We start from the raw sequence: 27,547 nt of genomic DNA on the forward strand, positions 1-27,547 counted from the left end.
ACCCCCCTTGCTGAGGCCTCCAGCCTATAGGGTTGCCCCACGGCTAACGGGAACTTTTCAGCTCTGCCATTAGACTGCAAATTGATAATTGTTTCGGAAAGCCTTTTGATCCTTCTTAGTGCATCCGAACAGGAAAACCCGCAATAACCCACCACGCCCCCCCCCCCCCCCCCCCGCTTTGTTCCTTAGAGAAACCCCTGCACTTGTCCAGCAGAACCCAAAGGTAAGAGTGTTCACGGTATGATTCGCAACAGCAAAAAACTGGATGCGAGTAAAAAGCTAAACTGATCTAAAAAAAATTGTATTGAAAACGAACGCAAGTAAAAAGTGAAGTTGATATGAAAACAAATGTATTGAACAATGAACCAGATGTAGCCACAAGCATGCCTCTAAAAATATCATGTTAAAGAAAAAAGCAATTCGTGTAAGCACACATGGGGTATGAAGATCCCATGTATGTAAATTTAGAAAAAAAAATTCAGCTATTGTTTCTGGATATATACGTACATGTGTGGTGAACGTGTAAAAAAAGGAAAGTTAATTAAAAACTACATTCGGGGGGCGCCTGGGTGGCGCAGTCGGTTAAGCGTCCGACTTCAGCCAGGTCACGATCTCGCGGTCCGTGAGTTCGAGCCCCGCGTCGGGCTCTGGGCTGATGGCTCGGCGGAGCCTGGAGCCTGTTTCCGATTCTGTGTCTCCCTCTCTCTCTGCCCCTCCCCCGTTCATGCTCTGTCTCTCTCTGTCCCAAAAATAAATAAAAACATTGAAAGAAAAAAAAATTAAAAAAAAAAAAACTACATTCGGGATGGCAATTGCCTCTGGGGGAAGCTGGGAAATAATTATGAAACAGTACCAAGGGAACATCGAAGTACGTTCCGTATCATAAGCTTGAGGGTAGATGGAAGTGTCTGCTTATTATTATTTTCAAACAGTTATATGTTAGCTGCAGGTGCTATTGTGATATAATAAGAAAGATTTATATTTTGGTCTTCAACCCCAGGATCCTGGCCAGAGCTCACAAAACCCTTGTAATCTCCTAAATGCTAACAGAGATAGGAACGTCTTTCGTTACAATATTTGGTTTTTGTCCCCAGTTCCTGAAATAGCTCAGGAGTTGAACAGTGAAGGTGAAAGAAGCATTTGTTGTTATTCATACCAAACCCTTTTCTAAGGCAGTGGAGTTTATGTTAATGAAGTGACTTTGAAGAAACTCCCAAGTGTGGGGGCTGGTTGCTGGGGAAACTAACCACGTGACTAGAGGGTTGGAACTTTTAGCCACCCTCCCCCCCTCTCCATTTACAACTTCCAGGAGGGGAGAGGGGTTGGAGGTTGAGTCCAGTCGTCAAAGGCCAGTGACTTAATCAGTCAATCACATCTAGGTAACTTCAGGGGTTCAGAGAACTTCCGGGTTGTTGAGCAAGAATGCATCTATGTGCTGGGGGGTGGAGGGCGTTGGCACACCCCAAACGTCCTCTGAAACAGAAGCTCCTGTGTTCACTTGGAACTCTCCCAGATGTTGCTAGATATAACTCTTCACCTAGCTCTTCATTTTTATCCTTTAAAATATTTTTTTTGTGGTCAATCAATAATAGTACATAAACTGTCAGCCTGTGTTCTGTGAACCATCCTAGCAAACTACTGAACCCAAGAAGAGGTCATGGGCAGCCATGCTTTTTTTATAGCTGTTGGCCAGAAGTTCAGGGGACAACCTGGGACTTGTCATTGGCATCTGAAGTCAAGGGTGGTCTTGTGATATTGAGCCCTCTGAACCCGAGGGGTCTGTGCTACCTCCAGGGAGTAGTCACTGTCATAACTGAGCTGTGGGATGCCCTGTTGATGTCCCCAGAGAATCGGAAATTGTTTGGTATGGAAACTTTCGCATTGGTGCCCGAAGTACTGAGTGTAGAGAAATAGTGTTTTCCACTAGTGTGCTTTTGGTTTATGACATCTCACGGTAAATTTCAAGCGCCACAGGTAGAGCGTTACTGATTTTATTACAGAGCAAAATCTTGACAGTTGGGTATATTTACAGCTAATGGAAATAATGACCTAAGAATATTTTTTGGAAGGTCATGGAACTTCGCCCTAGAACTTGAACTCCTTCTTAGTCACTGCCTGTGTCCGTGTGATCTTGAGGGCTCTCATCACTGTTGTTGAAGTATTTGCCTTGTGCAAGGGCAACATATAAGCTGTGGCTGAGTTGGTAGCATCCTGAGTAGTACCGGTTAAATTCCCTCTATTAGTGTGTCTTAGAATCTAGAACCAGGCTAATGGGAAGGAGAGTGGGAGAGACTGCCCTTGAAATCTTAGGGGGCGGGCAGATCATTACCGTATGTATGATCAGCGACCTGCAAATATTTGAAGTCAGTTACATGAAATAATAAGGAGATTTCTTCTGTATTGCTCCTGAGAAGGCCTTGGCCCGCTTCAGGGAGGTAGCATTTAGCTCATCATGAGAGGGTACGTTGCAAAAAGTTGAATTATTCAACTAAAACTGGAAACTGAGACGACAGGTACACTAGCCGTGTGTTTCATTCCTGCTGACAGCCCCACTTTCCCGAGTTTCCATCCAGACCCTTAAAATTACTGTTATCCCACAGACTAGGACATTTCTTGTATAGAAAAGTAGAGTCCTATTTACTTGTCATTGTGTTCCCATAAATTATCGTAGGTCCTCTGAATTAAACAGAGCTGATGAAAAGGAGTTCATGTGCTCGAAGACGCTCATCTGCTTTCCTCCAGGAAACGATATCAGTTCTTCTCCTTTTTATGAAAATCCTTCTCCTTGGCTTACATCGGTTTGGTTCTCAGTGCCAGTATCTCTGTTAGATCTCTGTAGTTTCTGACCACAATCTGGACGTGACACTGAAGATTTATTCAGAACTGTGTTTACTCCATCAACAGTTGGAGAAAGTGGATTAGGCGGTTTGAGAAAGACCCATGATGCAGAGGTCAGACAAAAAGCGAATGCAGCTTTCGGGCAGCGAGGGGTGGTAAATTTCCGGAAGTCGTGCCCTTTCAAATATCAAGACGGCACGTAAGGCATATGAACTACTTTATACCAGCTCAGGGTACAAAGATGCCATTACCTCTTACTTCCTCGGGTTATTCCTCAAATCCCCTGAATTGTTAGTGGGAAACAGAACCTTTTTTGAGGGCTTTCCTACCCTAATACCGCTCTCACATTGTCAAAAACAAACAAGCAAATGAAACAAGAGCTCTGGAGGTTGACGACTGGTTTGTGGGAAGTAAAGAGGGACAGCCTTCTGATTCTCCACTGCTTCTTACTGCCACAGGTGTCACGTGATCTTGCAGAAGCATGTCCCCCCCCCCCCCCCCGATGCTTTCTGTAGCTGCCAATGGCGACTCACACTTGGACCTTTACCTGCATCCAGCATTGGTTCCCCACGTGAAAATACCACGCCGGGGTAGTTAGCCCCCCAGGAGCATGAGATCCGGTCACACGCCTACGCCGACACCAGTCCTCACCCTCAAATCCTTAAGGTCCTGACCCTGAGTCAGCATCTTCAGCTCAGGTGCCCTCTGCCATTTTAGGCATGTGTCCCTTTGGCCGTCTTGGTGTCTCTTCCCAGGACCTCTGCAAAGCACTGTGTATCATGTCATTTACACCACGGAAGCTCCCAGTAGAGGGGTACTCTAAGCCCCATTATACAGATGGAACCGCTGAGGCTTTCCAAGGTTTACGTAGCTTGCCCAAGCTCTACTGTCGTAAGAGGTGGGCAGGTTTCGGACCAGGTCCGTGCCTCTATTCCATGTCCCCAAGGTGGCCCGAGCTCTTGCCTGGAACCAGCGAGGGGCTGCAGGGCTGGAGATGGGACAGTGGATGAGGGAGGGTAGGGCAAGAGGAGGCTGTCCTGGGTGTTCTCACCCCTTCTGCACAGAGGGGGCACCTGCAGCCCATCCTTTCGTCCATTTCTTCATGTCAGACTCTTGTACCTATAAGGTCCTCACAGGTTCTTTGGATGCATTTCCACAGGGAAACAACAAAGCTTTTTTCACTTTGTCCTATCACCTAAACACAACCATTCCCTACGTCTCAGAACATATAAAACAGCATGTTCTGACTGACACAATAGATATTTACAGAGCAAGCTTTGAGGGCTTAATCAATGCCTCTTGTTTCCAGCACTGAATACATTTTTTTTTTTTTGGTCCGTGCCAACATTCTAAAATTCCAAAGTTCAAGGTACACAATGAAAACCTTCTAGATGGAAAAATAAAACTGGAAAACTGAAATACAAACAAACCTGTGTCCTTTTAGTTTTGTTTTTTTTTTTTTAACCGAATGAAACTCGTTTAAAATTTTTTCTGATGCTCAGTTGGCCACCTTGGCCGTCATTCGACCAACTAGAGTCTTTGGGAGAACAGACATATTTCTGGACTTGGGGGAGTATGTTTGTCAAAATCCCTGCTACCCATGGAATAAAAGCTAAGGATACAATACTTCACTTCCCAAGAAGAGGAAGGAAAGAAAGGCGCTTGCTTTTGTTATTAGGCGTGCACCCGGGCTCCCTTATAAAACACAGATGAGAGCGGAGGGTGTCTCGGTGAGTAATGAACAGCTCTCTCTGTTCATTAGCTGGCTGAGGCAGTGGCCAATAGCCAACACAGCACCAAGTAATAAAAGCAATGGCTGTGTGGGCTGGAGGTAAATGTGTCTGAGGGAAAGGCAGTGACTAAGTCTCCACGAATCGCTGTTTCATCAGTGCCTCATGGTTGGACCTTCCGCAGGGAAGGCTCAGGTTCCCACTCAGACTTCAAGGCATCTGTCCAGAAGGTGGGGGCTGTCTGAAAACCCTTAAACTATGTTCGCTTAATCCCAAAGTATGAAATAAATATGAATCCATACCGATACAAGTAAATGACTGACTCAGTAAATGAATGGGGAGAAGAGATATCTCTTCCTTATAGAAGAATTCTAAATAGAACTTCCCCCTTGGGGAGCTGGGGCCTAATTCTCCCCTCCCTCCCAGCCCCACCTCTGGGGGACAGACTAGACATACTGACTTGTTTCCCAATAATAGAGTAGGGAAGAGGAAAATGGTAATTTTGCAGTGGAGACACCTGAGAAATGCTTGCTCACCCTGGTGCCATCACCAGGGATGTCACATGAATGTCACCTACTCCCGGATACAGGTGACAAGAATGAGATGTCAGCTCCATAGTCCCAGTCTCATCATGCGGAAGACAAACAAATCGGATTACCTGGAACCCCGGCCAGCCTTCCTCAAGACTGTGGAGGTCCTGGAAGACAAGGAAAGACTGAGACACTATCACAGACCCAAGGAACTCGGTAGATGTGAGGACTAAATGCAATGCTGCACCCCAAACTGGATCGTGGAAAACTTGGTATAATTCCTCCAATTCACCTAATAGAAGTGTGCTGATGGCAGGTTCTTAGCTTTGATAAACGCACCATGAAGACATTAGATGTTGACAATCAGAAACCCAGGTAAGGGGTACAGAAGCTCTGTGTTCTATTTTTGCAGCCTTTCCGCAAATCCAAAATTATTCCAAGATAAAAAGTTATTTAAAAACAACAACAACAAGAACAACAACAACAGCAACAACAACTAAGGTTATTCCATAGGAAAAGAGTAGGTTATTCGGGCTGTATACGCCTTGGTGTATTCCATAACCTGATTCACAATTTGATATCCCCCCGCCACACTGGACTAATTTTTGCAATACGGCCTTTTGGTATCTAGAGTTTTAATTCTTTATATGCCTTTTGAGATCAAAATGCTTGCTCAGGCAAGTCGCTGTTGATGATCTTCAAGCAGCTAAGGTGTACACAGCGTGAGACCGGAGGGCAAGCCTAAAGAGTTGATTGAACTCTCGATTTTAAAACATTTTCATGTATCCTCACTATGAATAGCTCCCTGCGTAGGGCAGCAACACTGCTGATCAAGGCTAGTGGTCAGGAAGGCCCGGGCAGAGCATGATAACCTGTTCTGGACAGGGAACTCACCCCACCCTCAGAGACCTTCACAGGGCAAAAATGGCCTGGGGTGGCAGGAAGAAGAAAGGAGAATGGTGGGCTGGTGTTCTCTTACTGTATCCCAGTCCTGTCCTAACGTGGCCTCCCAGCTTGCCTATCACTAACGCCTTGACTCTACCCAGAGATCTGTGTCCCCTGTGCAGACCTGCCCACCTCCCTCCCTTGACAACTGCCACCAATGTCCTTGAGACGGCGGGAGCCAGGGGTCCCAGTTCCTACTGCCGCAAGGGCTAATGGGCAGGGTGTGATTCTGCAGCTAGAACTGGAGACGCTTTTCCTCCAGAAATTATTGTAAACTTGGCTTCTTTGGAACCTTAACCTCGCGCTATGTTTTCTCACGCTTTAACAGATTAATCTGCGTAGGCTTAGGAAAATAAGCACCATTTGATTGCACTGTTTCTCTGTGGAAATGCATTGCAAATTCTAAAATGTCAGTGTATAACAGATGATCTGGAACATTTAGAAGTTGGGCGTTGCTTGATCAAATGAAATTATCAGCCCTGATATCTGAAGGTGGAAGATATAAACCTTGGCAGGAAAGATAACAATCAACTCAATTTCACACAGAATTTCAGATGCAAAGAGAAAAGAAAATGAAATCAAAACAGGGGCAAGCCATGTGAGATTAGCTCTCCCCAGCTAAATGCTGCAGAAGTTCCCAGGCTGGGGTTGAGTTACGGGACACTCCAAGGCAGAGACATTGTTAGGTAGAGCATGTGTCTTTCATAAATGTTGCAGAGGTTGGAAAACAAGACTGAGGCATGAAATCATTTAGTACTTGACTCTCACGATGCCCTCTTTCAAAATGGAAAGGTCTCTCTTCGTTTTCCTTTATGCGTCGCAACGGCGAGTTACACATTTTTCATGAGAATTGAATGGGTACACAGATAAATATCTTCCTAGGGGCCAGTGGAAGAGTGGAATTTGAATTCCATTATGAGTCTTCTCTCGAAGAGACTATCGTAAAACAATCACATTCACAATCCGATGGCACTGATATATTTTGGGGAATGGGACCATTCTTTATTTCACTTTGCCGTGAAAAGCGACTCACAACTTAGGAAACTTTCTTCCTTCACAACCACATCAGTGTCTTATGCTGATGGGAAATTAAAATGCAACATTTATCTTCTGCGAAGAAAAGAGGTGATAGCTTTAGATACGGGGCTAGGGCTGTATGTCAGAAAGCCTCCGCTCTAGCCGTTTCTTTGTCAAAGTTGCTTCAGAGTCGGGAGGTGACCAGGCAATGGGGAGTTGTAAGAGCTGATTTTCTGATCTGCTCTTCCCACTACGGCACAGGTCTCGTCTTCTGTGTTGGAAAATCGTGTTCACTTTGCCGCCCGCTGGCTGTCGGGGGGTCCGCGATGCACTTAGCCCACTGCAGTGAGCCAGAGGCTGGACCAGTGTGCACGATGGAGAAAACCTTGTGCTGTCCACTCAAGTGGGTGAAGGACCCAAAGTCTCAGAAATCTTACATAAACCTCAGAAGTACGTTTGCATGTGAGTTTCTTGAAGCATCATCTCTAATAGAAGAATTAGGAAATTAGGTGCAAAAGTCCCTCTTACATCTCCCAGCCCCCGGATCTTTCTACCCACCAAGTAAGCTGTTGCCCCATGGATGCTCCTGGTACAGGAGTCCCCTCAGGGACGGTGGTCTCTCTGAGGTAAAGAGATAAAGTGAGAGGCCCGTTTAAAGAGAAGAGTCTAATCCAAATTTTTTGACATTGTGATGCCTGCCAATTGTGCATTTGGGGACTGAAAGTCCTCAAATTTAGCTCACAAGTAAGCTTTTTCAAAATTTTATAGGGGTGCCTGGGTGGTTCAGTCAGTTAAGCATCCGATTCTTGATTTTGGCTCAAGTCACGATCTCCCGATTCGTGAGTTCGAGCCCCGCGTTGGGCGCTGTACTGACAGTGTGGAGTCTGCTTGGGGTCCTCTCTCTCCTTCTCTCTCTACCTCTCTCTTTCTCTCAAAATAAATAAATAAACTTAAATTTTTTATGTAATCCAAGCTTCTCTCCACAATGCCAGAGGATTAAATTCCCTCTCTTACTTTGTGCCACACCATTAATGATCCATTTCATACAATCACAACAGACACCATTGATCGGAAAACAGTAGCAGAGGACATTCTTGGCGTTTACTTTGGTGTTTAATCTTGTGGGTATCTCTTCCTCTGGTGACACTAGAATATATGACAATATGTATACACCTGTGATGATTATTCCATTTCTCTGCGTCAAGGATTCTGTGACTCCCCTGTGGCCAAATTTTCGGTAAATGAAAGCTTTCCGACCCAGAAGGTCCATATCGTTTATCAGATTTTTAAAAGGGTCCTTTCGCCAAAGTCGAAGAATCACTATTACAAGGCACACTTACCATAGTAATTTGTTTTGTGTCTATGTAATGTCTGTGACACACGCACACACACGTACACATATATCTATGTACGACACATTAGCACATATATGCCTTAAATTGAGCTGTCAAAGCAACCTGTATGGGTTAAATTCTCTAATATTGGATTCGTTCCCCGTAATTTACTCTTTTCCTTCTAAAGTTCTAGGTTTAAAGATCGATTTCAGGTATGTGTCAGGTATGAGTCTGTACCAATGCCTTCAGGAGACACGCGGAGGCTGAGACGTAACCTCTCATGCAGGCAAAGAGCAGGTGGATGGAGACAGTTCCCAAGAGGGGAGGGGTGCGTTTGCTCAGGAGGTGAGCCTGGCTTCCTCCGCAGACCATTTGCCCACGTCACAGCTTTAGCCTGTGCTGTTTAAAGGTGCCGCCTGCCTTTCCATAAATCCACATGAACCCCATCAGACGCTAGCCTGGTGTCTTGACAAAGTACGTGATCTGTGGGGCAGAGAACAAGCGTTCTTATGCCACCTTCAAAACATGTGCAGCAGTAAAGCTCATTGATGGGGTATTTTCAAAAAAAAAAAAGGTTTAAGCTAAATAAAAAGTATTAATTATTTTACAGACAGTACTGACTTGGCATAATAATATTTCACTGGACCTTGACCATATTTCTGTCTGCAACTCCTAGCCTTATTTGCGTGTATGGGAATGAACATTTTCTGCAAAGACTTGAGGAGAAATTTAGTACATAAATATAAAATGGAATCCTGGGGCGCCTGGGTGGCTTGGTCCGTTAAGCATCCGACTTCGGCTCAGGTCATGATCTCACGGTCGGTGAGTTCGAGCCCCGCATCGGGCTCTGTGCTGACAGCTCAGAGCCTGGAGCCTGTTTCAGATTCTGTGTCTTCCTCTCTCTCTGCCCCTCCCCTGTTCGTGCTCTGTCTCTCTCTGTCTCAAAAATAAGTAAACATTAAAAAAAATTTTTTTAATGGAATCCCATTTGTTGAGCTTGTAACTGAAAAATTGAAATTCTGGCCATCTAAGCACATGGAAATACAGAACAAATTTGCGATGATGTTTTAAAACTGTCAACACCAAACTCAATGACACTAGATAACCATCATTGCAGCTAGCTGTATATGGCATATATAGATATAATTAATGACAGTTAAAGGAAAATACTTCAAATTTCTAGACTTGCGTGTAGCAACTATCCTTTCTAAGACATCATGTAATCTCATCTCTTAACTTGTTGAAAACTCTTAATTTATATGAATTATTCCTAAGTTGCATTCGGGATCATGGATCCCAAGCCCACCCTAGAAGAAAGTCTTAATGAGGAATTAATAATGTAAATGGTTTTGCTTACATCAGACATAACTTTGATGTCAATTAGTTTTACGCAGAAGGGCATTCAAATCAACATACCTTTGAGGAAGAAATGTTCTTGGCGCGATACTAAACACGTAAGAGCTACTCTAATTATGTTTAATATCTTTGGCACAGTGTCAGATTCCTGCGGTATTGAAAATTACAGTGGGAAGGTCTTTTCCAAAGTGGTTTCTAAAACAAAGAAAGCCTGTACACAATAGGCACACACGTACTGCTGGAACTTGATGTGGAACGTGAGGCCTCTGTGTCCAGGGAGGAAGATAATGACCCCTGCCCGAACTCAACTCCCTGGCACAGATCAGATAAGAACCAAGGGATACAACCACAGGACGTTTGGTACCCAAAGGGTGCGGTGAAATCAGGTGTGGTTTCGGTAACTGGTGGCCCTTGGAGATCAAAAATGTGTGGCCCCGGTGGCAGAAAATCGTGCTCTGGTAACACTAGAGAATCACTTATTAATTCATTGATTGAGTCATTCAGTCATTCACCAAATGTCTTTTGGTAGCCTATTATCTGCTAGACAGCATGCTAAGTACTGGGGAAGCCACTCTACCCTATGAAGATTTCAGGCTAGTGGGAGAGAAAACACGCCATTATAATATAGGGTAATAAACACTTTGGTAAGAGTTCACATTTTGGCATGGAGACCAAGATAGAAGTCTTCTCGTGTACCTGGGGAAGCACTGACCAGACAAGTGGCCGTGAAAGCAACCATGTGAGTACCTGGTAGTACTCAGACTCAGGTCTGATTGGCAGCTAGACCATTAAGAGCCAGAGTACTACGAGCAACATAGTTAGCTCTTATCTCTGGGCCCTACAAGGTCATGGTTAAAGTTAAACTAAAACAGAAACAACCACTAGTTATGGAATGCCAACCACAATAATTGCTACTTATGAAGCACTAGTTTTGTATCAGGAATTAGGCGAAATGGTCTAATTTTTGCAGCGTTATATGACCAGTCACAGTGCTAGGAATTTTTCCTGTATTATTTCTAAAAACTTAGAACAACCCTGTGAGATTGTCCCCATTGGCCCTATTTTCCAAATGGGAAAACAAAGGATAGATACCGTTTAATAACTTGCTCAGGTTTGTACATAACAGGACTCACCCCCAACCTATAAATCCTAAGTTAGTGCTAAATCTCCTCGTTAGACTGTATCGTGCTTCAGAGACTTCCGTCTACAACATAAATGGGTCAGAACTTGGGGTTGTAAAGCCAGTTGCAGGCAAATCCTGGAGAATTCAGGAGAAATGAGGTGAAAGCGGACTGATAGATGTCAAACATGCCTGATTCAAGTAATGGTAATGTTAACGATAGAACGATAGTAACAAATTTGACGGAAGTGAATTGTTATGTAGCATCGGTGATAGCAAACACTTAGTGTTTCCACCTGACTGGCATCTAGTCTCCTTTTTTGTGGTCACAAAACCTCAGAACCCCTCACTTGTCCTGATTCTGTTTACTTCAGGAGGGATCCATTCACCCACTTGAACTCCTAGCCAAAACTCTGGGCATGAGCTCATGACCCGGGCCCAGCCATACATTATTTATATGGTTTTCAGGGTTGCCACATGACCCGGTTCTGGCCAACTGAGGGTCACCCCCAGTACTTACTTGTTATCTACAAAAATACGCATGCTGGCTGGATACAATATCCAACCTGGACTTGTACTTTATCACCTTTGAGAACAGTCTGCTTGAGAAAGACACACAGACTGAAATGGAACTCGGGGTCAGAAGGAGAAACTCCTGATGATACCAGGATCACATTTGAAGCCATCCCATCCCTAGATTTCTCAGATAAGCGAGCCAGTGATTTTTCAGTTAAACGAACCAAGCTCGGATTGGGTTTCTGACCTTTGCCGCTGAAATTCCCTTATAATACTCCATTCTGACAGTGTGCATGCATTAATTTATTTCATTACATCTAGTTGTTGTCACAGCCCTCTAAGGTACAGCACATCTTGCATGGGGTAGAGGTGGGAAATACCCAGGCCTATGTCACAGTCAACAATCTGAACAAGTATACACTAGCAAACGCTAGAATCAGAATATTGTGTAATAACTCTAGCCGGCATTTCTACCCTAATCGGCATAGTTACTACTTTGGGTTCAAACAGGTGTTATTCAATTAAAAAACACCAATGTTATTGCCTGACAAGTTACCTCTAAGTCTGGTATTTCCCTGGAGCCCGGTCCCATGATGTTAGCTCCTTATAGTGGAACATGACTTCCTTTCTAAGTTTCTATTCTTTGCCCATCCTGTTCATTGGGATTCCTGTCTGGGACATGAAGCATGTTGGAGTAGGGTCTGAGTAGTTCTCAGAGCAATTAGAAATAAACAAAAGCATTACCAGTCGGCGTGTCCACACTAGCAAGTAGCAGGAGTGAGCAAACTATGTGAACCTGGGTACCTTGAAGATGCCCCCAGATGAGCAGATTCTGGCCTTAGACCATGAGTAAAATACTGTCAAGAAAAACCAGTGGAAAACCTGATTTGAGGGGTGCCTCGGTGGCTCAGTCAGTTACCCGTCTGACTCTTGATTTTGGCTCAAGCCATGATCTCCATGGTTTCGGGCTCTGTGCTGGCAGCGTGGAGCCTACTTGGGATTCTCTCTCTCTCTCCCTTTCTCTCTCTCTCCCTCCCCACTCGTGTGTGTGTGTGTGTGTGTGTGTGTGCACGCGCGTGCTCTCTCTCGCTCTCTGTCTTTCTCTCCCTCTCAAAAATAAATAATAAAATTATTAAAATACAAAATATTTTTTTAAAAAAGAGAATTTGATCGAACTCAAGAGCCCTATAGGATCTTGGTAAACATGATCATGAAGCCACAATTGTAGGCCCATCGTCAGGCAAAATTATAGCGCATTCTCCATGCAGGACACTTGTTTGACTGTCATGAGACATAACTCCCACTGAAGACAAAGTCACAACTTCAAACTGCAACACATCGGGAAAGAAAATCCAGAGACTTATAACTGAGATATTGGGCATTTATAGAACTGGAAATAATTAGGCAGATGAAGAAAGACTTAAAGGTCTGTGCAAACTATTTAAAAAGAAAAAAAAATGATTTATATATGATACAAACAGGAGGTTATAAAATAATAATGGGCCAAGTAAGGAACCAAGGAAAAACATATGGTAGTTGAAATGAACAGTTAATGCAAACAGATGCATTAACCAATGAAGGGGACAAAGTGGAAGGGGACTCGAGTTAACTGGAATACAGACGAGAGAAATCGCCAGGGACATAACCCAAAATGTAATGCGAAGGTAAAATAATGAATGGAAATTAAAGAAGAAATTTGGAGGGAGAGCAGGATGAGAAATTTTAACTTGTATCAAATGGCTGTGCTCAAAAGAGATAATAAGTGGAAAGATAACATTCCAAGAAAGGAAGACCCAAGAGTTTAATCCTTTCATTAATTAAACCATTAATTCATCCTTTAATTTCCCAGAAATTAGGAAAGACAGATTTCAGAAGGAAAAGACCAGTCTAGTAAGAGATCTTTTAAAATTCTACACTTAGCCTAGTTGAAATTCAAGATTATCAAGGACAAAGAGAAAATCTGGAAATTCTCCACAGAGGAAAATCAAGTTAGGAAGAACTGATTAATTCAAAATTATTGAATAATTCAGATTCATGGCATAATTCTCATCTACAGGGATCGATTCCAGAAGGCAACCAAATAACATCTTCAAAGTGCTAAAGAAAAATTATTGTAAACCTAGATAAAATATCTCTTAAGTTGTGAAGGCAAGGTAAAGGCAATTGAAAAAAATATATACACAGGGCTCAAAAAGTTTACTGCTTATAGACATTTGCTGGACATTTGCTGGGGAAATACTAATGCTGTACCTCTGTAAGAACGAAAACTAAACCAGAAGGACAATGTGGAATAAAAGAACAATAAAAAATCGTGTATATGTAAAAAAAAAAATTGAAAAGGGAAAGGGAGAAAACAGATTAGGAATCAGGATGTTGGCCGTGTGTCTTTGGACAGTTTCTTTTTGTCTCTGAACCTGATCCGCTCCTGATCTATAAAATGCCATGATTGCCTGTGAACTTCATGACTTACTTGGCAAACAATGGCAGGCAGTTTTTTGTGACTGATTTCTAGCTTCCTTCAATGTTACTGGTATTTCATATCCTCTCTCTCCTGCTCTATTTGATCGTACATTCTCCGCTTAAGATTCTTCTTGTTCCCTACAGCCTCGCCTAGCGAGCATTCCTCATCAGTAGGTGGGTGCTTAAGGGACACGATATAGTTACGCTCACACACTCCTCACCATCCACATGCATGCTGACAAGTGTGGCTGTCCCTGTCCTTGACCAAGGTATCCAGCTTTCTAGAGTGTATCAATCATGGTCTGTTAGGTTGCGCTGGGGTAGCAATCAACCTCCAAATCTCGGTAGTTTAAAACAAGCAACATCTATCTGTCGCTCATGCCTTATGTCTATTGCAGGCCTGCCCAGGGCTCTGCTGTCCACACCCTTCTCTGTAGGATCTACGTTACTTTGGCAGCCATTCTCTTGAAACGTACTGATAAGAATCAAAGAAGGAAGAGAGCAATGCAGATCCCACACTGGATCTTTTTTTTTTTTTTTCAACGTTTATTTATTTTTGCGACAGAGAGAGACAGAGCATGAACGGGGGAGGGGCAGAGAGAGAGGGAGACACAGAATCGGAAACAGGCTCCAGGCTCCGAGCCATCAGCCCAGAGCCTGACGCAGGGCTCGAACTCACGGACCGCGAGATCGTGACCTGGCTGAAGTCGGACGCTTAACCGACTGTGTCACCCAGGCGCCCCCCCCAACACTGGATCTTAAAGCTTGCACTTCCATTCATATTTCCCTGGTCAGACAGGTCACATCACCACACCTGACTCCACAGGGCCAGGAATGACTGTCCTACCATGTGACTGGACGGAGAACCTCAAATGTTCGGTCAATAGCTCTAATAACTACCACACAGGGGTGGGGTCATTTCCCTCATCAAGTTTTGAAGAACATTCTGGGACAGACTAGCTTCATTTCCTCCTGGACTTAAGTGTTCTACAACAAAGGCTGTTATTTCCCACTTTTCAGAGAGTCAGCTCTGCCTAGAAACCTTTTTTTCACCCTGACACATACCAAGAAATGTCAACTCTCCTTGGCAATAAGCACACGGGTCATCTCTTCTCCCAGGAGAGAGGGTGTTGCCAAGAGGAAGGATTCTTTTCATTCTTTCATGACTAACCTGTGAATCAGAAAACATAAGTGGTGGCTCTCAATGGAATATTCTGCCGTATGAGATTCTGAATAACCTTCTACCCGTTGTTATAAAAAAAAATCCACAAAATGTCCTATGATGGTTTACCAGTTGTTATCGGTATCAGAACATACAACCAAGTTTTGGTTAAAAAAAATAGGTCTCATCTCCTTATCAGTGAAATACAAAGCTGAAATTTACATTCTGGATTTCATTGACGTGTCAAATGTTAATTTTTCTTCAATTATTGGTCAAGGTGTATATAAATATGCATTATTGATTTGTTTGTGGTTTTGTCCCTTATGGATTTCGGGTCATATAAATATGATTTTAAATCCTGGAACTGCCCATTACTAGCTAACTTATTTTTCTCAGTTACTAGGCCACATGAGTCTCATTTTCTTCACTTAAACAACTGGGATGATAATATCCTTCTAGGAGGTTTTGAGAGGATTCAATGAAGCAGTGTTTGTTTATAGAATGTCTGGCACGGTGCCTGGCCCAACACACAGTAAATATTAGGACTTCTCTTGCCTTGCGTTTTGCTCAGGCTAAAACCGTGCTGCCCTGTTCGGATGGCATCCTGAAATAGGATGCCTGAGATGTGTATTTCTTCTTTCAACTGATCATGGAGAATAATGAGTAATTAGGGAATGTAAAAGCAGAATAAATAAAATTCCTGAAGACAGTTGGCTGGCAGAATGGCAGTAATTCAACGTGAAACTTCATTCTGTAGCTTGTAAATTCCCCGTGATGATCGTCTCTAGAGTTCTGGAATTGCATTCCTTCCCCCTCCCCCCGACCCCCACCTCCCCCAGAAATCCACCTAAATGGCAAACAGGAAGGCTCAGGCTCACAAATCATGGATGCATAATCACCTACTCAGATTTCCACTGTCCTTTATGTATGGGAGGTGACCAAGCACCTGACACTCGCAGGGACAAGCACCTGGTGTTTTTCTCCAAGCAGCCACTAGAGTTTTCTTATGCTGCCTTCCGGGTGTGTCTTTTCTCTTTTTCACACCGTTTATTCATATGTATTCATCCTTCCTCTTTCTATGTCATCTCTTCTTCTCTCTCTTTGTCTTTCTATAACACTCCCTCCTGCCTACCTCCTCTCTTGAGCCTGGCTTCTTATTCGATATATTTCCCCAGTGTTTTCTCTTGCCATTTATGACCTGGTAATTTATTGGTCGCGTATTCCACATCACCACCCAATTGCCACTTTCCTTTCAATTCTATTCATTACTTATTGGGAAAAGTAAGGCTTGCCTTCACGCTTAGATCTGTATAATCATCCTAGAATCAGAGGCCACCCTCTGTCCCTCTGCATGACCTCTTCCGCAGCAATCTTTGCAGGTGACCACCTCTGTCAGGGCCCAGCAATGGAGAGAAACCTCTTCCTTCAGAATGTGTTTCATGGCATCGTCAGGGAGCTCTGATATTTGGCAAGCCCTTCCCTCTATTTGCGCTGAGTTTACCTCTCTATTATTTCTGCTGGCTTGTCTCAGTCGGATATACTGGAGGCCTCTTCCTCACGAGCCTCCTAAAAATTTGTTATACCTGAGTCTCCTCCTGCTGTAGATACACGTTCTTTATTTTTCACTTAGTACTTTGCCCATGATTGTAACCTGCGTGTGTAAGTTTGACCCTCTTTTTGGGTCCCGGATCTCAGCCGACCCTTCCTGCTCTGCCTCCCCGTAACATATGCTGAAAGGATGTTTAATGGGCATCTGTCATCCAGGGAACTTAAAATGGGTTCAGAACACATATTACCCAAGGATAATTTCTTTTGAGCTGATTCCCCAAAAGATGCAACGGGGACAATGGCCAAGCCGTATATACAATTAGAGCCTTAACCCCAAATCTTTAGCAGCAGGTTGAGGAAGCCAACCCATCAACCGTAGCAACAGGCCAGGAATCCAACCTGCTATCCACGAGTCAGACTTGTAGGAAGTCAGACCACTCGTTCTAGTAACAATCCAGGAAGCCAAACAATACCCCTGGAAACAGTTGACCCTAAATGGCCAAGACTTGATTAATCATTGATAGTCTCCTTAATTGCTGTGTCTACTTTTAACTTAGGATCAAGCAGAAAAAGCCAAATATGTACCACAAACCAATCACACAGGACACCCCCACCTCTAGTCAGCTGTTTACAGCTTCCCCTGGCCAACATCCTCCAATCGGGGCACATGTGAGGCCTTCTTTTTTGTTCCTCTATAAAGCTTTCTCCCTCCTCTACCTGCCGTTGAGTGTCTCTGAAACAAACAAGATGATGGTTGTCTCCCTTCCCATAGCAAGCTCTGAGTACAAAGGCTTTGCCCCTTTCTCCGTTGGTCAGTCTTCATTTATTTCCATAGGTAGGAGCTTCGTGGAAGACAGTGGAAATTTTCCCATGAGAGAAAACTAATTTTTACATGGAGGAAACACAGCAGAGAGACAAATCATTTCTAATTAACACCGAGGAGCGTGTAAGGATTTATCTGGATGGGACACTTGCCTCTCCAGTTCCAAGTCTAGAAGACCACACTGCTGGGATGCTAACCCCCGTCTTATGGTCTTTGTGTTCAGTTTCAGACATCCTTCCCTGTTCTCTTGGAGTTCTCATCTGAACTCAGTCTGTGATAAAAAAACATACAGAAAGAATCAAACACGGGAAGACATTCTTCTCTAGTTTAGAGATGTATTTTGAAACCGATTCCCTCACTCCGTCTCATTCCAGGATATTACTGTTATTACGTGCCAAGAAAAATCTACATCAGTTTAATTTCCAGCTAAAAGAGAAAGGACATGGTGAACTAGCTGTTTAATCAGCTATCTGCAACTTTTGGAAAGTCAGTAAAAGATCTTTTTCTTCCTGCTATTTTTTCTGTAAAAATGCATCATCACAAATGGTGGCGTAACATGACAAATGAAATTTAATTTTCTGCTATTGATCTAGACTCCCAGCAGGTCAAGAGAAACAGGGCAGGGGAGGTGAAGCAGGGAAATGAAGACATTGAACGGAGAGTATTTTTTTTAATGTTTATTTATTTTTGATAGAGACAGAGGCAGAATGCAGGTGGGTTAGGGGCAGAGAGAGAGGGAGACACAGAATCCGAAGCAGGCTCCAGGCTCCGAGCTGTCAGCGCAGAGCCCGACATGGGGCTCGAACTCACGAGCCGTTGAGATCATGACCTGAGCAGAAGTCGGATGCTCAACCGACTGAGCCACCCAGACGCCCCAATTTTTCATCATTTTTAAAATGAAAATCTTGATGCGGTGCGTGTGGGAAATAGGAATGAGTGACGGTGAGGAAGTCCAGGAGGGGCTCTTTCAAGGGATGTCAAAATACACAAGGCGGGGACAAAGATGCTTGCTTTCAGTCCCTGGGAAATTTACAGGATACATCACATGGCAACGGCCCATCCGTAGTCAGGGACCAACAGCCCTCCAGGAGTTAGTTATTTAAGGCCGTGGTAGAAATAAATGGGAAAGGGTTTCGATCTTTCCACATTTATGCTTATCAGTTATTTTATGCTAAACACTATATTGGCTGCTTTTCACACATACTCTCATTTGATTCTTGTTTAACGTCAGCTCCTGTTAATTACCCCCCATTCTGTAGATGAAGAGACCCAGGCTCCAAGAGACAACTGAACCTTTCAAGGTCACAGGAGGGGTTGATAACAAGCCCAGCTGAGATCTGAACCGAGGTCAGCCTGGGTTAACCACGGAACAGCCTCTGGCTTCTTTGAGTTCACACGCTGCGATCACTCCGGGATGCAGCCTTGCTTGGGGGAAGGCAGGCCGCCTTGGGACCCTGCACTGGGGGAGTAGAAGCCTGGCCATCGGGACTCCCAAAAAAAAACCTGGGAAGGGAAGAAGCTTCACTCACACCTGTCTGAAAAACGAGAAAATAAACGGTGAAGTTGATCCTGATTTTGACAGCATTTTAAAAGCCTTTGGCATCTGACATCATCGTTCTAGAGACACGATTTACCGAAGATGTTTTTACCCGGAGAATATCATTAACTGCTGGGTTGTTCTCTGTCTTTTGATTCTTGCCTCCCCCGCTGAGCAGAGAACACTCTTTATCTCTGATGCACAGCAGATAAAGAGCACGCTATGTTTGTTGACAATAGGTAGCCAACTTCTTTTTCAGACGCGTAGGCAGAAAGTGGTTAAGTGACTTACCAGTTTTCATAAAATAAGTCAGAGACGGAATAACAAAGGGAGCTCAGACACTTTATATTGTCGGGGCCGGTTTCAGGTTTCCTAGGCTACAGGATCTGTGCGTCAGCCGATAACAGAATCAGTCAGAAGAGAGATATTAAATGGCATCGTTGAGAGCATCTTTCAAATTTAAAAGGGAACGATCACAAATGAATCTTTGTGGCAGAAACAAATTACAATTATTAAAATGGAATAGCTTTTATCCTTCCACAGAATAAAACTTGAGCTGACGGCTGTGTTTTGATAGACTTTTCTATTTAATTTTTTGGTGACTTAATGGAATAAAGTCATGATTTCAGTCACAACAGTATACAGAAAAGATAATTCGAGGTGATAAATACACAGAAGACTGCAAGGGTGAGAAAGTGCGGCAGAGTAAAATTTCCATACGAGGGGACAAAGAATTACAAACACACCGGGGCCATTTTCTGGTCCTCCCAATTGAATGTGCCCGTCCCATCCCATATTGGAACAAGGCAAGTCAGAAAGGGTTCAAGTTCCAGCCTCAGAGAATGCCCACCGGGAAGTCTCCGGATTTTTTCTTTGGTCAGCTGAATGTCTACTCATCTCTACACGTAGCAAGTGATTTATACACATTAGTAACCATCCCATTGATGGAAAGGTGCCAAAAATGTAAAGACAGAAAGGGACCCTGGGAGCTACACAGGCACCTGTCCCATTTTCCTCTGTGTCTGTACGTGTGAGAAGCCCTAAGAACTAGGGAACTAGGTTGGCCTTTGGGCTTTAAACTATAAATGTCCAGGGACACCCGGGTGGCTCAGTCGGTTAAGCGTCTGACTTGTTTTCCACTCAGGTCATTATCCTGCTGTTCATGAGTTCAAGCCCCACATCGGGCTCTGCGCTGACAGTGAGGTGCCTGCTTGGGATTTTTTTCCCCCCTCCCTCTCTCTGCCCCTCCTCTGCTCACTCGCGTTCTCTCTTTCTCTGTCCCCAGTTCAAAATGAATAAATAAACTTAAAAAAATAAAAATTTTCACATAAATCAGGTGTCTTTCATGGCTTGCATTCGTAAGTGCCTAGCTGACACGTTCAGGAGCATCTCAGACCTCAGTGTATCCGGGATTTAACTCCTGGGAGACAGAACTGAGATGCAATTACTAAAAAAGAAGCTTAATTCATCACATTGCACCCTTCCTGCAGAAAGATTATACAAATGGAAGGAAACCGGTTAGATAGAAGGTAGCCCGAAGATTCCATCCAAGCACCCCGTGGGGAGAAGATGCTCTCTCGGGTCAACCAGAGCGTCCTGACTTGATTGTCTCCACGGGCCCAGTAGGCTGCGGAACCCAACGCTATCCCACTCGGGAGCCCGGCAACCACCGAGAAGACGGCTTGCACTTTGCCTTCTCCTGTACTCGTCAGATCAGAACGAACATCCATTTCCCTTGAGAACAATGTGTCTCACTACAAACGAACGCATCGCATGCTGGCCAATTTTATGAGGATGAAGCAGCACCTCTAACACATCGACAGCATCATGTTTTTCAGCCCGCGGTGCTAAGGGCCAGATTTTGGGCAGAGTTGATCTCACTGATTTAGAAGCTGCCTTAGTGCTCTCGAGGTGGGGGAGACGCCCTGGGTGCCCCCTGCCCACTGTGAGTGCCCCTGGGCTCTGTGTCGGCTGTAGCCACGTTTACACTTACATGGGAAGTTTGGGGTAAAGAAATAAAGGGGAAAGGTTTGCACTCAGGAGGGAACACTATGAAGAAATTCATAAATGAGACACAGGAGGGACGCCTGGGTGGCTCCGTCAGTTATGCGTCCGACTTTGGCTCAGGGCATGATCTCAAGGTTGGTGAGTTCGAGCCCCGCGTCGGGCTCTGTGCTGACAGCTCGGAGCCTGGAGCCTGTTTCGGATTCTCTGTCTCCCTCTCTCTCTGCCCCCTCCCCTGCTCATGCTCTGTCTCTCTCTTCCTCTCTCTCAAAAATAAATAAACATTTTTAAAAATTGTATAAATAAGACACACGATTATTTGAAAAAATCAAATTTTCAAAGATCTCAAGGTCTTTTGTGTAGCAGTCATTTCGTCTGAGGTGAACTTGGGCCTCTGCACCGCAGAATCTAAGAGATAAGTGTCATTTTTCAAACAGTCATTTGCTATACAAATATTAGTTGTCATCATTAGATTTTTTAAAAGAATTTCTTTATTGTTTTGTATGTTATTTCGAACTTCATGTAGTTGTTAGCACATGGTTTCATACTCAAATGTATTGCATTAATAATTTGTTGTTTTGTCTTTGCTTTCTAAATTTTTGATTCATAATTTTCACTGTTATAAACTGCAAATTATTATAGATTAATTTTATGTTACCCTAATACTCTTTTCCCTTTATTTAAAGTGTGTCTTTATTCCTTTTTTACCTAGTGGGTGAAAAACATCCAGAGTGAGTAGATTTTAGTCTTAGGAGAACAGACAACCTGTGTACAAAAATGTCCCCATCTGTGCAATGAATTAATTCTTATTAAATTGTATTTTGTTTTAGCGTCAGCTCCAGCTCTGTCAGTTCTACCTCCTTAGAGTCTAATCAGCTTCTTCCGGATAGTTCTACCTTTAACGGACAAATGAGAGGTACGTATGCCTTCTAATATGTCCTAAATAAATAGATTATCAACGTCTCTCGCTCAAGTCGTGCACAGAGCTTTATCAAACTGATAAACACGAAAGGTCTACATAATTAAGGAGTGAGATTCAAAGCTGTGTTCAACAGATCCCCGAGACTGTAAATGATGAGGTCAAGGCCAAAGCAGAGCCAGATATACAAAGAGTCAGAAAAAGATGGAAATATTTGAGTGCCTCTCCTTTGTTGAGTGCCTTCTTTGGAGCGATGCCCGTAATTTTTTTCTCTTCATAACTGTAGCTTGGCCTGGTACCTGAAGGAAGTGGATAATGAATGTCATTTCCGCATTAAAAGACACACGAGTTCCCAAATATTTCTTGTATTTGCACCGCCTCTTCCTGCGGTCAGGGCTCACGGACAGAATTCACCACCCACTGTTCCACTGGGTCTCTGGAAAAGGCATAATGAGGACCTTTTGTAAAAAGGCACAAGACAGCAAAAATGGGTTCATTAAGAGCTAATATGTCAGTCAGTCGGTTGGTCTTTTGATTTATAAATTTAAAAAAAAATTCTTTGGAAGGTACCCCTACGTCAGCGGACAAATATTGGATTGAGAGTAAATCACCTCTAAAGACCCAGTGGTTTTACCTCTCCAAGCTCTAATTTACTTACCGACAACCTAAGTTTAATATCTAGCGCACAAGTGATCTAAAAAATAAGTCAAACTTTCTATGTAAATCATGGAACATAATACCTGACACCGAGTAGTCCTTTAATCACTGTTAGCTCTTACTATCACCCGCAGGATACATAAATTCTCCCCTGTAATTAATTCTGTCCATCGTCACTGGCACCCTAGTTTCAAAATAAAGCGGGTCCTCTGTGGCTTAGAATCCTGCCCCTGGAGTGTTTCTTTCCTTTAGCACTAGAAATGTATTCACCCCCACCTCTCTTCCTATGGGCTTCTTTTCATTCAGTGAATTCATTGTTATTAATTCATTTCTCAGTACACATTTACTATGTGCCAGGGTCTGTGCGGGCTCTATGGCTGGTTCAAGTTTCAGCAAGAGCAACCCATCCTTCGGACTGTGTTACTCAAGGTCATCGTCATCATTGCCATCATCATCATAGCTTAAATACAATAGCATAATTCGTAGATGGTTTCATTTATCACGAGCGTGTTGGCAGATATGTAGAAGTCTCTTCCACGATATTTTCTGTGATTCCAATTGTGGCAAATGATGTTTTCTCAATTGGTGCGTAATCACAAAAAAAACCGTAACGGGAACGCGAAGCTACAGCAGACATTGCACTGAAGCTACAGCCGACATTGGCTAAAAATTTGCTCCTTCAGGCTCTCATCAAAATAGACTTTTACCATTAAGTTCAGAAAAAAAATACCAGGAAATATTGGAATTAGAGGCAAAACAGCTAGTAGAATGGGGCTCAGTCAGTCAAGCGTCCAACTCTTGGTTTCGGCTCTGGTCGTGATCTCATGGTTTCTTGCGTGCGAGCCCCACATCGGGCTCCAAGCTGACAGTGTGGAGCCTGCTTAGGATTCTCTGTCTCCCTCTCTGCCCCTCCCCCACTTGCGCTCTTTCTCTAAATAAATAAATAAATAAATAAATAAATACACTTAAACCAAAAAAACAGCTAGCAGAAGCGAATGCAGAATTGGAGTTTCTAAATTCGACTAACTCAGAATTTGGTTGTCACGCTTGCAGAAACCGCAAAGAGATATTCCAATATTCAGTAAGCGTATCGGTGGATAAAAATATACAGAGGTGGGGCACCTGGGTGGCTCAGTCCGTTAAGCGTCTGACTTGGGTTCAGGTCATGATCTCACCATTCATGAGTTCGAGCCCCGCGTGGGCTCCCTCCTGGAGCCTGGAGCCTGCTTCAGATTCTGTGTTTCCTTCTGCTCACACTCTGTGTCTCACTCTCTCTCAAAAATAAATAAATATTAAAAATTAAGAAACAAATAGAGTTAAGATGTGAATAGCTAACACTGTCATTTTCAGGTTCATTCTTTCTCATGTCCTTCCTCAGAATTCTCCCTTCCTTTCTCAGAAAGGATAAGAAATTCCCCATTAGTTATGACAATTGAGGGCTCCTCTCTACACGTAATTGAGTAGACCAATGTGTGGAGGCATCCCTGTCCCTGGTCCTTTATTCTATTTCAGACCTCTGTCCCTGGCTGTGCATCCTTGTGGGAATGGCATGGCCAAGGGTGGGGTGCAGAGAAATTCAAATAAGTAAAATTACACATTCTGAATATTCAGTTGCTTCAAAACATTTCATCATTATCCAAAGTTGGGGATACACAGCACTGCTGCTTAGGGGCAGAGCATCTCCATAGGCAACCTGAGCCGTCCTGATGCAATTTCAAGGTGATGATTGTATGGAACCCTTCTTGTTCTCCTTCTACACACATTTCTCCACTGATGACTGTCGGAAAATATGGTGGCCAGAACTGAACACAGCACTGCAGATGTGATCTCTCCTCTGTGTGGATGGCACGGGCTTTGAAGTCAGACAGAATCTGGGTTCTAATCCAGGCTCCGCTGTTAATGTTGAGTGACTGTGGTCAAGTGCGATGTCTGAGCCTCGGTTTCCTTATCTGTTAAAAAAAAAAGGCAATAAATGCTGTAAAATGCTACTGTAAAAATAAGTAATGTATTGTTGCATTAACTGTAGACCCCAGCTTTTTTTAGAAAAACAAAACAAAAAACAAAACTCTGGATCTTCTCATTATGTTGTCTTTGTCTTTACTGAAATTACTCCCTTAATCTACTGAATGATGCAGGACTAAATACGATGCGTCTTTCAGGCTAACACTGAATATTCAACTGGCATTTTAAGTATGGTTGTTCACTTATGACTATTCCAACTTGATTTTATTTTCACACACCTTGCGCACATGGATAACATGGTAAATGAAGAAGTAATGTTTAAGAGTTGACGCTCCTCAGTCAGACATGGCGGGTTCGAATCCCAGCTCTATCACCAGCTGTGAGATGCTGGTCAAGGTGCCTAAATGGCCCAAGCCTCAGCTTCTTCGTGTGTGAGACAGGCATACGAGGACTATCAACTCGGGACCTACTAAATATTTGCTCTGTATCTGCTATTATTTATAAGTTCCTTTTCAGTATTAAAATATCCTTAGTCTACACCATACTGCATACCTATAGTTAATTTGGAAGGAATGCTGGCTCCTAGACTTCATAAGCTTTTAAAAATGGCCATGAGTCACTTACAGGTCTGAGTACATTCATTACTGCAGTATGAATTACTAGTCTACTAATAGAACTAGTCTACTAATAGTCACTAATAGAACCACAAATGAGTTCCTTAATCTCCTCCCAGGCTCGGTTGTTCTCTTGTTAGAATCCTACCCATACTGAAGTCTAGTTCACAATCTTTCCTGATGACATTTTTCCCGGTCTGTGTTTCCAGAGCATTTCACGACATTTACACATTCTCCAACACCTATCTCTGCTATGCGTTATCTTTATTTGGGAGATTCTGAATTGGCACATAGGACCATGGAAATAGAAACCATCATGTGTATTAATATCTCAGTCTTGCCCTGCTTACCATAGGGTACCTGAATCAACTTGACGAGCGCCTGAACAAGTGAATGAATCCATGTTCTAGAATTTTGTTTGATTATCTGAATCAAAATAACTGATTTCGGATTTTTGCTTTCTTGTCCTTCTTAGCATTTTCCTAAAGTTTCAACTTATTCTAGATTATCTACTTGCGTCTATTTTATACGTATATTTTGTGCCACATTTTGTATTTTATTTTTTCTTTTCAAGTTTGGTTAAATGGTTTTCTTCCTACTTTTGTATATGTATTTTAGATCTAGGGTCATCTGAGAGCTTCCTGCGCAGCTAAATGTGAATTTCTTTGGCTGCCTTTTTTTTCCCCCGCAAGTGGGAACATTTATGATTGTATAGGTTTTTTTTTTTCAGAACTTTACATTCCTCTTAGATGATATTTTCTGTTGAGTCTATGCCTGAGAGGGATCTGGGACCTGCTGATGTCTGTGTTCTTTGAAAGACTCCAGTTAGGTTACGCACCAGTTAGGCATTGCCACATTATACTCCGGGGCAGAGAAGTCCTCCTGGGGAAAGAGGCCTCTGGACATAATGTGAGTCTGAGAAGCTAAGAACCGAGGGTCATCTGTGAGGGTATGTGTTACTCGCTCTGAGTTCCCCAGGCTTTCTGCCCAAGAGAAGATTCTACCAGGAACCTCAAGATTCCACTGGAAGCTGGGAAGCAGGAACCACCCTCCCAGAACCTTGTGATGGACCTGTGCTCATTGTCTACTCTAGCCCATCCACCTGGCACATCATTCTCCTTGTCAGTCTCTTCTGTTGGATGTCTCTCTTATCTCTTCATCTCTGTGTGCCTCTCTGTCTCTCCCCTATTTCTCCGCCTTCCTGTCTCCATCTCTATCTCTGTTTCTGTCCCTTTCTCTCCCAACTCTTTAATATCCATACTTTTCTTTCTACATTCCTTTAAATAATATTTTTCCTACCTCTTTTTGCTCTTGTATTTTTTTCAGAGTCTCTAGCCATGGAGTCACGCCAGCCTTTTTATGAACTTCTGAAAAATCTGTTTTCCTAAAGTCTAGAATGCACGTCTGACTGTGCCCACTGTTTCCTTTCTTCACTGTGATGAATTCCAAGATGATTTGGTTTCTCCCAAGGTTCATATAACTTCTGCTCCAACAGTACGTGTTCTTGTTAGTTAGAACTAAATGCAGAATGGCAATTTTTCTTGCTACTTCCTCCACCCACTATAACATGAAATTGTCAATGAAGAATGTCAGATGTTCTACTTTCCACAGAATGTTTCCAGAGTCGAATCCCTTTCTTACTGTTACCTCTTGCATCTCAGCCGGTCTACATTTTCCCCTACACCCTTTACCTGGCCAGGAATTCTGTCCTACACATCACAGTATTATCGCTTGTGTCTCTCCCTTTTGTCCTCACCTGGATGTTTTCTACCATTCCTTAAATGCATGGTATTTTGTAAATTCTGTGTTGTTTTGTTTTGTTTTGTTTTGCTTTGCTTTTGAGAAACATGATTAGCGTTCTACTGGGGCTATTTCTTGTGAGCAAAAGTTACCTTTTCGTGGTCTCAGTTTTGTCATGAATTTCATGCCTATCCATATTGGGAGATGTTTAATTTCTGGATTATAAGCTACTCGAGGTCAGGAGCCATGTGATAGTCATCTTTGTATTTTCAGAGGCTAGAGTAGTCCGGAAACATACCCAACATGAGTTTGCTAAACTGACCCGATGTTTGTTTTAAAATTACAGGTGTACACACTCAGATACCACCTCACGCCAGTCAGAGTGGCTAAAATGAACAAATCAGGAGACTATAGATGCTGGCCAGGCTGTGGAGAAACGGGAACCCTCTTGCACTGTTGGTGGGAGAGCAAATTGGTGCAGCCACTCTGGAAAACAGTGTGGAGGTTCCTCAAACAATTAAAAATAGACCTACCCTATGACCCAGCAATAGCACTGCTAGGAATTTACCCAAGGGATACAGGAGTACTGATGCATAGGGGCACTTGTACCCCAATGTTTATAGCAGCACTTTCAACACTAGCCAAATTATGGAAAGAGCCTAAATGTCCATCAAATGATGAATGGATAAAGAAATTGTGGTTTATATACACAATGGAATACTACGTGGCAATGAG

At 43.3% G+C, this 27,547-nt stretch overlaps 1 long non-coding RNA gene across 1 annotated transcript in view; it reads left to right on the forward strand.

Moving 5' to 3' along the window:
• LOC111558563 overlaps positions 1-27,547 on the forward strand; it is a 193,075-nt gene that overhangs the window by 152,215 nt on the left and 13,313 nt on the right. The window contains exon 2 of the long non-coding RNA XR_002739579.2: positions 21,751-21,836. This is a non-coding gene — a long non-coding RNA (uncharacterized LOC111558563). The remainder of the gene's footprint in view (positions 1-21,750; positions 21,837-27,547) is intronic.

Source organism: Felis catus, chromosome F2, assembly GCF_018350175.1.
Source record: "Felis catus isolate Fca126 chromosome F2, F.catus_Fca126_mat1.0, whole genome shotgun sequence".
In the NCBI taxonomy this organism is placed as follows: Eukaryota; Metazoa; Chordata; class Mammalia; order Carnivora; family Felidae; genus Felis; species Felis catus.